The sequence below is a fragment of the Symphalangus syndactylus genome, chromosome X (assembly GCF_028878055.3).
Source record: "Symphalangus syndactylus isolate Jambi chromosome X, NHGRI_mSymSyn1-v2.1_pri, whole genome shotgun sequence".
Classification (NCBI taxonomy): domain Eukaryota; kingdom Metazoa; phylum Chordata; class Mammalia; order Primates; family Hylobatidae; genus Symphalangus; species Symphalangus syndactylus.
Window position 1 is genome coordinate 26,454,760 of NC_072447.2, and position 12,302 is coordinate 26,467,061.

Sequence of the window (12,302 nt, forward strand, 5' to 3'; positions counted from 1 at the left end):
CCAACATCACCGTCACTCAGAATATCTCCCTGGGTGCAGATGAGAGCTCACAAAAGGTGCTTGTTTTAACAGATAATCACAACGTTTCAGGTGTGTGTGACTGTGTGGATGAGATGTTGGCTAGAAGTCGCAATGCTCGCAGAAGTGCAGTGGGTGCTGGCAGTGAAATGTAAGCTAGCCCTGTAATAAAAGCTCCTGGGAATGCAGAGGATGCCTTGGCATTACGCATTCTCCTCGTGTTTCACATAAATGCATCCTGTTCTCAGGAGCCGACGAGCAGTGCATTTGCACTGGCTCATTCAAATTGAATGTTGGTAAAAGGAGAGTCCTGAGCAAACAGAACAGTCTGGCATCTTTGAAGGCAGGAGCAAGGTTAAGCTATCGGTCGCGTTCTCTGCTGTTTATTAGATGTTATTTGCTGGCCTCAGTGCGCACCCAAGGTACGTTGCCTGGGCTCTTTTGGTCAATAAAGTTCAAGGCTTCTTTTGTGGTTTCACCCGTTGTCTTCAAGCCTGCCGGGGATAATGTTTTGCTGGAAGAGAAAACTCCTCTGGAGAGGCAATTGGTATCGTATTTTTGTCGTTGTTGTTCTTTTTCAAGGCTACAGCTTTAACTTTGTCACAGCACGGGTAAGGAGAGCGAGCCTGTAGAGAGCTTTTCGCAATGTGCTTTTTCAATTAGTTTTAACAAGAGCGAAGCATCACCAGCAGCAGCGTTCGCTTGCTCTCTAGTCATGTGCTATGAGGAATAAAGACTCTGTAGGGCAGTGAACCTGAACTTGGCCTATTCATCCATACTGCATTGAGTGATTGCATGGAGTGGAGTCAAATGCCACTTGGGGGTGAAGAGCACTCATCATCTTGCATTCCTGCCGGATATCTTAGGAAGGACCCTTGACAGAATCCAGTAATTCAAAGGTAAACCATGAAGTGTGTGCTGTGTGTAGGAACATGTAAGCTGAGGGGAGGTTGCACGGAGAAAGAGGGAGTTATATTTCACTTTGGGGGGAATGGTGTATGTCTTAGATTTTCTTGGCCAATGGATCAGTAGAGAAAGGGAGAGATTTTGTCTTGCTGCTGACTTATTGGTCAGAAGTTACTTTTCCACATGATGATATATTTTCTTGTCCCCAAGTACTCAGAACTTTATTGTACTTCTGTCCCTGAAACAGGAGTGTTTTTAGTGAGAATCCTGGTGAAAAGCAAAGTTTTGACCACAGAAATGAATTCGTACATTCTTTGCTGCCTCTGTGTTCTTTTAGGTGAAATCTCATCTTAAGAATGCATTTGGTGTTTTGAAGTAGTGGTTCTAATTGTTTACTTTCCCAAAATCTAGTAAGAAATGGCTTTCAGAGACACAAAAACCCTGCAAAATGTGACTTGTGCCTTAGATTCCTTTCTAAAGATATATAGTTTACCACATTCCTTAGGGGGCAATCTTGAGAAGAGGGTGAAGCTCTAACTTAAAACATGTCAACCACTTAATGAAATTTAGTACCATCTTTTGTAAATGATTTTTACATGTGTTAGGTTTAAATCAAGACTCTCTGAAGCAAGCAATATCTTTGGCAATATAAATTCCGTGCAAGTAATTGATGAATTTTGTGACTATAAACTTAACTTGTGCCTAGTAAATCTCTTGTCCACCTCTTTGAGCTCTTTTACATGCTGCATTAAAAATAGAAGGATAGGTTTTAATTAAACTAGGTATTGGATTTGCCCTCAGGGAGCTGAAGTGCAGTTATGTGGACATGTGAGTCCATGGTTTCCAATACACTTATCATATAAATTGCAATTTAAAAATAAGTCTGCTGCTCTTTAGATCTTCAAGGTATTTTCTTTTATCACCCTGTACAACAGAATCTACTGAATATTTGTTACAATGAATACTCAATTGAATAGACACATGATAATTTGTAATATGTTATAAAAATATATCTATTATATATATACATTTTATTGATATGCTGCCGTGTGTGTGTGTGTGTGTGTGCGCGCGCATCTTTCAGAGGGCTTTTTCAAACGTTAGATTGGGAGCAAGGCAATTTGTCAGCAGCAGAGTTAACAAAACAGAATGAAGCATTCTTGGCATATAAATATTGGCTCTCAAAAAGAAGAGAGATGTTCAAGTATGCATCATTCAATGGTATTTCACTTGAGAAGCAATGCTGGTGATTACTCAAGGATTCATTATGTCATGAGTGTAGACTGACACATAGATTGAAGTTTCAGCACCAAAACCTGTGCATCTGATCTGAGAATGAGAAGCTGGGAAGAGGGACAAAAATTTTGAGGAGAGAATGCAAAGTCTCTGGGGAAAATCAGTATTGGAAGTTTTAGCTTCTAATGGATTCCACTCTGGTACTAGGGCTCAACTGTATGGTAACTTGGTAGGAAAAATGATTTTGATTGATAACACATTCTTCAATTGTTCTGAGCCCATAAAAGCATATCTTTTCCACTCCGTTTTAATTATTTAATGTTTTGTTTAAGGTACCAGTTAAGTTCTCCCAAGGAATAATTTTTTTGTGAGTTTTTCAAGGTATAAATATGCAGTTTATTGCAAAATGTCAAAGTAAAAAGCAAATACTTTATAAAATATGTTACTAAATTTTCAGAAATACAACTTTGCAGAATGAGTACTGTGTTTAGAAAAGGGCAAGCTCAAAGGGCAAAGCAGAAGAGGACTCATACCAGTTTTTCTTCATTTTCATTTGAAATTGAAGTGTTATTATCTTCTTACCTTTAATTAGAGTATGTACAGCTGCATTACAGTAGAAAAGAGGGAAAATAAGCTGGGCCTTTGTTGCAGAATATTTCGGCTAACTTGGATGAGCAATTTAGTTTCTGTCATGTGAACTATTTTGCTTGAACTAAAGCAAGTATCTGTTCCACCCGTGAAAGGTGTCCAGAGTCCCACTGGGACTGCAAGTTGCTGCAATAATCATTTCTTTGAGGACCCGACCTTGCCTTGCCTGTTAAAACAGCTGGGAAGAGTTCCGTGATGCTGGAAGTCAGAAATGCCTGTGCTTGATTTATTTCCTAACGTGATTGATCAAAGCAATTGTGATATCTTATATTTACAGAGCAGCCTTTTGTGAAGAGCCCGGAGTGATTTTTGGACATTATCTAATTATCAGAATGGCACAGGGAAATAGAGAGCTCATAGTCTCTCCACTGTACGGTTGAGATGACAGAGAGACAGGTAAAGCAATTTATCTGAGATGATTCAGAAAAATGCTCACATACAGCTAGAAAATGAGCCAAGGTGAGTTATATGGATGAGTCTGGGGGCTTCTGTCTCTAAAGCCCGGTTGGCTCTCAGGGTGCCCTCTAGAGTCCTCAGCCAAAGAGGAACATATTCTATATAAACTTTAAGGACTCCATCCCAACAATTTGTGGTTATAGGATTCCAGTGATCTGTCTGACATCTGTGATGATCAACTGGAGTGAAAGCAATAAAAGACATGCCTGTGGGCTGCAAAACTGGGGTCACAGAATTAGTGAATGTCACTGGAGGTCTTTACAGCCAATACAGAAAGCAACAGGCCATATGATTTCCTCATGTTTAGACTTGAAAAATATTTGAACTCTATCCAGAGGCCTGTGAACTGTAGAGTAGAGAATCAGGATGGTTTCTCGCCCTTGATATAGGAACTATGAAACTGTAAGGAAATATGCTTCCTTCAGTGTTTCCACTTTATTAGGGCAGGCCAAGTTTGCTCAAAGTTGATTAAAATTATTAAGAAATTAGGCAAAAGTGTTCTTATAACTCATGAAGTGTTGTTCTCTTTATTAAAGTATTTTTTTGGAAGAAATTGTATCCTAGTTACAAGATAAGAATATGATTTCACATACAGTTAGCAAATATATACCAAAGTAGTTGCATCTTAGCATCTTATTTAGATTCACATGCAGTTGGATGGCAAGCGGGACTTTCCAGAACACCATTACAAATTGACACTGTTCTGGCCATGGTCAAATTATAAATGGACTGCTGACACGATAGTCCAGAGATAGAGTCTGAGCAGATGGATCCTAGAAGGAAGATCTTCAAAATGGAGTAACTATACCAGGAGATGAGAACAAATAATCCATAAGAAGGTCTTCACCCATGGCCTGGAACCCAATGGTGTGCTCATGTGCTGCCTCTGAATCTGAACAGGTGGGGAAGCATGCTCAGAGGAAGGCAACATAGAAACAGAGCCACAGGGGAGAGTGAACCAGGCTTGAGACTTTCAGAGAAGGAGGAAAGACCAAAGGACTGGGGAAGAGCAAGAAGACCTGGTGGAGAATGAAGGAGCCCAAAGAACCCCTACAGACACAGGTGCTGAGAGTCAGGGACAGAAACACAAAGTCTAGTGGTGAAGGCAGCTCTTTGCACCCAAGTAGAAAGGCTGATGTGAGACAAGAGAATTTCAGTGAGCAGAACATAAAACTCCCTAATTAGTCAGTTTTAAAGACCGCAAGGAAAGCAACAAGACATGCTTAGGAGAAATGGATAAGAGAGAAGGGACCCTCTTTTCCTGTGAACATGGGTGCTGAGAAACATAGGGGGTAGGAAAAATGGGGTGACCCAGAAATAGAGGACAGAGATCCAAAGGATTGCCAGGCAGAGGGGTATGATACTGGCAGGGCTGGGAAGCGGAGAGGGCTCAGAGGAAATGCTGTGAGTGCCCACTGTGGATTGCATACTTGGGGATGCTGTGACCCAGAGAAGCTGGGGGCTTTTCTCACCTATACTTGGTGACTCTCCTAGCATAGCATAGCATAGCAAGCAATAATTGTTTGCTGAAAAAAGGCAAAATTCTGTGCTTGGTGTTGCTTACATATGATGGCCCATCCTCCTTTCTAGGGCAGTCCTCAGGACTACTGAGGAATGTGGGGAATGACTTGCCCAGCATCCCCAATTTTAAAATTGTGCCCACTGCCCAGCCCCCACATCCTCTATCATCAGCCCCCAGCATCCCCTGTCATCAGCCTGTTATCCCCTTGTCTTAATCAGAAGCACTCACCACCAGTTGACATACTATATGTGTTAACTGTTTGTTAAACATGAGAATGGAGGTTCCCTCCTGGTAGCAATTGTCTATCTTGTACACTGCTTTCTCCCAAGAGCCCAAAATAGGGCTGTAAACATAATAGGGACTCAGAAAACATTTGTTGGGTCAATGGCTTCCTCCTAATTCATCTTGTTTATAGCCCTTCTCTGGAACTTTTCCCATAAGGCTGGTATTACCTATATTCTGTGCTCTACCCCCTGCCCCAAACAGGGGCAGCAAATTATGTCTACTAGTTTTTAAAAATGCTCAGTGAGTAGGATAGCTCCTTACATCTGTGGAGGTACCTAATAAATATTTACAAAACTGAGATTATTCCAAAAAAGTATAGGCATGATTTCCATCCTTAAAACTTAAAATGTTATAGTCAGACTCAGAGCACAGCACATAGACAGAAAATTCCCTAATACTAAGAGAATATATTTAAACTAATTGTTCTCAAACAAGGGAGATTTTGCCACCTTCCCTCTCCCCTGGGGATACTTTGGAAACATCTGGAGACATTGTCACATCTGGTGGTGGGGGCAGGCGGTGCTACTGGCCTCTAGTGGCTAAAATCTAGGGATGCTGCTAAACCTCCTACAGTGCACAGGACAGCTCCCACCAGACAAACATCTGGCTCCAAATCTCAATAATGCCAATGCTGAGAAACCCTGATTTAAAATAAAACCCTAATCACATCGTTTTATGATGATTTTTATTATTCATCTCTATTTTCCATTGAATTCTGTGCTTCTTGGTGGCAGTGATTTGTCTTTCTCATGCCTGTGCTGCCTGAGTTCAGCACAACACCTAGCATATATTAGGTTTTTAATAAATGAGGGCAAACTGATGAATGAATGAGTGTTAATCATGCCAGTAAAGGTGCTTCAGGATCCTCTTTGAAACAACAATATATTTAGAAACTGCATTTCTAATCAAAGCCTTGACGTGAAATAATCAATAGGTTCAATGACAAGTTGCAGAAGCAGAGACACAGCAGCCACACTTTCTTGTCTTTATTGAAGAAGTCTACTGAGCCTCGTGTCATGGAATATTAGCACTGAAGGGGACCCAAGAGGTCATTTAGTTCAACCCTTTTAAGTTATAGGTGAGACCACTAGAACCCGGGGAGATGAAAGGATTGGCCTAAAGTCTCACAGTTCGATGCCAGAACTGGAAGTAAAATTGTTTCTAACTCATCATCTTGGCATGCTTTCATGGTGCTAAGCTGCCTCCATTATAACAGCCCCACAAAAACTGGCACAACAGATTGTTGTGATTACATGAGGTACTACCCCCAATGTAGCATTGAATGTAACACATACAAATTATGTCTTTATTGTATTGTAGAATTTGACCTTGAACTAATATGCTAGGCATTACCATCATTAATATAAAATTTAAGGCCGGGTATGGTGGCTCACACCTATAAACCCAGCACTCTGGGTGGCCAATGTGGGTGGATCGTTTGAGCCCAGGAGTTCAAGACCAGCCTGGCCAACATGGCGAAACCATATCTCACCAAAAAAATGCAAGAATTAGCCAGGCGCGATAGCCTGCACTTGTAGTCCCAGCTCCCTGGGAGGTTGAATTGGGAAGATCGCTTGAGCCCGGGAGATTGAGGCTGCAGTGAACTGTGATTGCACCACTGACCTCCAACCTGAGCGACAGAGCAAGGCCTTGTCTCAAAACAAAACAAAAAAAAAAGAATTTAAAATAATGGGATGTTAGACCTGGATGAAGCCTTGGTAACTGTCTGGCAGACTGCTGTATCCCTGGACAAGGAGGAAAGAGATCAGGAGCTTTATCCAGAGTCATAGAAAGAGGTCACTGGATCTCTCTACTCTGTGTCCTTTTTCACAATGGGATGTTTTCCTAAAAGTAGCTGCAAAGAGTATTACAGGAAAACAAGGTTATACCTTCAGATAAATTTAGAAAATGCAAGGGTAGACAAAAATAAGTAGGTATGTTTGCCAAAGGACATCCCACAATTTTACATATATTGAGTACCTCTCTAAGAAGGAGATGTAATGCATGACTCCTCTAAAAGTTATTAATTAGGAAATAATTTATTATATGCACCAGTGTTCCTCAGAATATAATTTGAAAAGAGGCTGTGCCCCTTCTCCCAACCTATCTAATTGATAGAAATTAAGCAGCAGGCCTGCTTAGACGTCAGAGGGACTTTTAGGCAGACTTTGGATGGCTGATGTCTTTTTTTTCCCCCATATCTCTTGAGAAAGCTGTCCAGAGGAGTTCGATTCTTTACGTTCTGTTTCTCATGATATGTTTCCCAATTGTAAGTCAAAGTTTCAGAGTTATTCCTGTGACAAGTCTTGCAGAAACAGGTATGGAAGCACAGTAAGGTGGAAAGACACTGGGCGAGAAGTCGGAGGGTGGTGCCTTGGCACATCAGCTAACATCTATTGGTTATCAGTGAAATTGGACATGACCTGAATGGCTTTAAGTGCAGAATTTCAGTGTAATCACATGAGATTGTGGGGCTAGGCAGTTTAAAGAGCACACTAAAAAATTATGTGTTTCCCATCGTGTCTATGCGATGGAAACTTAGAGCAGCTTGGTGTAGAGAGGTCAAGTCCCTTTCTGACCTGCTGCCTGTGATCCCACAGTGCTGAGAATATAGATCTTATTTAGTAATACCAAGGGACAAGGTCAGTCCTTCAGTTACTCTGTATAATTGTCACAAGGTCAGTAATTAAGTGGACTTGAATTTATAATAAAATCATTCCCGAGTGGAAACGCCAATCAACAAAAGGTTACCCTTTACACATTGAGTCTTAAAGAGGGAACTGAACTACACCAAAAATTGTATATTTCACAAATATGTTTAAAACAAGAGCCTTTGGTGAATTTTAAGGAAAGTATATGAACATGTAATCAAAAACAATGAAAAAGAAGGAGAATCAAAGAGTTTCTAAGAATAATTTAGATTGTCACTGAGCAAAATGGTAGATAAGAACCTGCACCTTAACCCACAAATAAAGCAGTCCAAAGAGAAGGAGGGAATCTTGTTTGAAAAAGCTGTTTGGAGGAGTTTAAGATAGTGCTTTGTTTTTCTCACAGTAAGTTTCCTCCTAATTGCAATCCAAGGCCTTTAAAATCATTCCTTTGACAGTCCTATCACACATCTGGAATGTGCACAAATAAGTAGAACTCTGCTTTCAGGTGAGCTTTGAGATTACCCATCTCTTGCTTCTCTTCATTGAACTTGAAGATTTTCAAGTTTCCCAGGAGCAAAACCTTACTTAGGAAATCACATAAAGAACACCCCTATCTGCCTCATAGTTGGAAACAAATCCCAGCCCTTCAGAGTGAAACCAGGTGTTCAGAGTTAAATCTCATAACATCTGGAAGGAGCTCAGTGCAGCTGAAATTTCCACCAAGTGAAATGACCCTCTCAAATGATGAGGTACAAAGCAACAACCTATTTCTGTGGAAAATTACATGATAGAGAAAAGCTTGGGAGAGTTGGCACCCAAATATAGACTAAATGGTTTATGCAGTGGGTGAACAGAGGAAAATTTATGAGCAGCCAAGGACGAAAGTATGTGGATGGATTGATTAGGAGGGACTTTTTCTAATTTTTGTGGTTCAGCCTTGAATTTGATAGATGAGATCCTCAAAGCATACTGGGGTCTATCTAACCCTCTCAGAGTTTGTACGTCATGGCTGACTGCTTGTTCAATTGGTACACTCTTTACCTATTCAGTTGGCTTCCAGGAAATAAAAGAACCAGAATGAATTATCTGCTCCTCTGCTTGTTTTACCGTAGCCGACTCATCATCATCTTTGCATGAAAATGCCTCAGCAGTTCTTGTGTGTTTACCTAATATGTCACTGGCTACAAAGGGGCTGGCAGTGGATGATAGAAAAAAGAGGTGCAGCTTGAAGGACAAAGGCTTTTCATCAAGAGTAACAAGTGGCGATGATGATAAATATATAAAACGGCAAGAATTTGTCATCAGAAAAGGAGATTATTTTGTAATAAAGAGATCTAGCTAGCCTTATAGGGCGGGGTGGGGGCTAGGCAGAGAGGCTGACCCTAAAGAATCATTACGGACAATTTGTTTTTTGTTCTCATCCATACCAGAAGAAAAACATTTGCTGAACAGTTAGTAGTTATACTAGAAAGAAATCAAAGTATGCAATTACTGGCAAACAAAACATAAAGAAAAGCTTTTTTAAATTTTATTGAAGGCTATTTTTCTTTACTGTATTTAGCTTTGTGTTCATGGGTTGCTCTATTCTTTTAACTACCGAGTTAAGAAATCTTAAAACAATAGGGAAGCCATCCTTTCTTTGTCTCCGAGTGAGATGAATGTCTAATGTTTAATGATATTAGGAAGGTTTTTAGTAACAAAATTTGCAAATGAAAACCTTCATAAATATTTTTCACTGTTTTGGATCCCACAAACATTCTTAGGGCCACAGATACGTTAAACTTGTGTTAACACCATTTCACAAGACCTGGTGATTAAAGGCTGTTCATTTCTATTTTACGGCATTAAACCTGAGCCTCTAAGAAATTCTAAGACAGATGAAATAATGTCAAAGCAACTGCCTGAAAGATGCTCAATGGAACACTAGTCTTATTGATTATAGAGTGAAATGAATCTCACTCAGAGGCGGAAGAAAAGTTACGTCGATGAAGAAAGCTTTTTAATAAGGTATCACAATTGAGAGAGGTTGAAATCAGGTCAATAAGAAATGCATAATTCAAATGAATTAATCATGGATCAATATCTTGCTGGAAATCCCTCTTGTAGATGAGATTTAATACAAATTATATTAATAATGCAACTTCTTAAATTGACATGGGTATCATGTCAGGGACTTCTGTTTTTTTTTTTTTTTTTTTTTCTTATAAGTCTCTGAGGACTAGATGAGCAGGATGGTATATGATATAAGACAAATTCCGAAATCCTAAAGTACTTTCTACCTCTTCTCTCCCCTTCCATTCTTTCTCAGGCATACAATAGATTTGTCTTGGTTGTGGTCTTAGCACATCTGAGAGCCAGTGTCCATGTCTGTTAGTGGTGTAATTGGCCATTGACCACCTCAATTACCACTGCGGCAGCTCTTCCTTTGCTAGCCTTACCTCCAGGATATGGGAATCTTAAAAAAAAAAAAAAAGTAGTATAGTTATATAGTAAAATACTATACAGTGATGCCAAGAATGAACTACTGTCATACAGTATGGTGACAGAAGTCAGAATAATGAAAACTTCCGGGGAGAACTGGGTATTCACTGGGAAGGCATAAGAGGGAAACTTCTGGGTTCTGGATATGTTCTATATCTTGGCAAAAGTGTTAGTTACAAGTGTCTATACATATGTAAAAACTCACAGAGCTATACACTTACGATTTATGTACTTCATTGTATATACTAGATTTTAATTCAAAAGTTTTAAAAAATCAATTCACATTTTTAGATGCAAGATACATTCTTAACAAAACTAAAAATAGGCCATGCGCCGTGGCTCACACCTGTAATCCCAGCACTTTGGGAGGCCAAAGTGGGCAGATCACGAGGTCAGGAGTTTGAGACCAGCCTGGCCAATATGGTGAAACCCCGCCTGTACTAAAAATACAAAAATTAGCCAGGCTTGGTGGCATGCGCCTGTAGTCCCAGCTACTCGGGAGGCTGAAGCAGGAAAATTGCTTGAACCCAGAAGGCGGAGTTTGCAGTGAGCCAAGATCGTGCCACTGCACTCCAGCCTGGGTAACAGTGAGACTCCATCTCAAAAAAATTTAAAAAAAAACTAAATAAAAATAAAATATCTATATGATCTAGCAATCCCACTCCCACTTCTTTTGGTTATTTACCCAAAAGATCTTAAATCACTTTGTTGAAGAGATGCCTGCACTCCCATGTTCATTGCAGCACTATTCACAATAGCCAAGTTATGGAATCAACCTATGTGTCCATGAATGGATAAAGAAAATGTGATATCTATATACACAATGGAGTACTATTCAGCCTTTAAAAAAGAAGAAAACCATGTCATTTTTGACAACATGGATGGAATTGGAGAACATTATGCTAAGTGAAATAAGCCAGGTACAGCAAGACAAATACCACATGTCGTCACTTACGTGTGGAATCTAAAACAATTGAATTCATAGAAGCAGAGTAGAATGGTGATTACAGGGGCTGAGGGGTGGGAGGAACAGGGAGATGTTAGTCGAAGGGTACAAATCTCAGACATGAGGAATAAGTTATTTTGTGAGATCTATTGCACAGTGTGGTGGATATAGTTAATAATAGTGTACTGTACATTTCAAAATTGCTGAGAGTGGCTGGGCGCGGTGGATCACGCCTGTAGTCCCAGCACTTTGGGAGGGTGAGGTGGGCAGATCACCTCAGGTCAGGAGTTTGAGACCAGCCTGGCCAACATGGTGAAACCCTGTCTCTACTAAAAATACGAAAAATTAGCCAGGCGTGATTGTGCATGCCTGTGATCACAGCTACTTGGGAGGCCAAGGCAGGAGAATCACTTGAATCCAGGAGGTGGAAATTGCAGTGAGCCGAGATCTCACCACTGCACTCCAGCCTGGGTGACAGAAAGAGATCCATCTCAAAAAAAAAACAAAACCAAAAAACAACAACAGCAACAAGATTTGCTGAGAGTAAATTTCAAATATTCAAATATTTAAGGTAAAGGATATGTTAATTAGCTTGATTTAATCCACATTGTATTCATAAATATAACGTTATATCCCATAAATATATTCAATTATAAATGGTCAATTTATGATTAAAAATGAAAAAGATACATTGTAGTGAATGTATAGGGAGAGTTTACTTTTCAAACAAGAAGGGATCCCTGAATTGTAAATTGTTAATTATTTTGTGTAATTAACAATGGTAGCAGAGACCCTTGCTAAATACTTAACATGTGCTGGGTACTATCCCATATGTTTCCTCATTTATTTCTCAGGAAGCCTTGCAAGATAAACAATCGCATTCCCATCTTCTAAATTTCCACCAAGAATAGTTTGTCTTTTGATGTTATGTAGCTAATAAGGCTGACTGTGCTGAGATTTAACCCTAGCTTCATCTGACTCCAGTTCCATTAGGGGATCTAACGAAATTGTGACTGCAGTAGAAGGCAAATTGCAAATCGAGTCTGATTAATCACTAACTTTGCTTGTTGTAGTTTCTAGTCTCTCTAGAATAGTTCTAATGCAGTTAACATGAATACCAGGCTGCAATGTTGAACTTCAGCTTTGTGATGGA

The 12,302-nt window shown here is 39.9% G+C and overlaps 1 protein-coding gene across 7 annotated transcripts in view; it reads left to right on the forward strand.

Annotated features, from left to right (window-relative positions):
- The window catches only part of FRMPD4 (FERM and PDZ domain containing 4), a 958,701-nt gene that overhangs the window by 596,614 nt on the left and 349,785 nt on the right, over positions 1 to 12,302 (forward strand). Inside the window, exon 1 of one of the 7 annotated variants that reach the window (XM_063634946.1) lies at positions 438 to 917. The exons of the other annotated variants lie outside the window; for them this stretch is intronic. The gene's annotated coding sequence lies outside the window, so the exon portion shown is untranslated. Of the gene's footprint in view, positions 1 to 437; positions 918 to 12,302 lie in introns of those variants that run through there. 7 annotated transcript variants of the gene reach the window in all.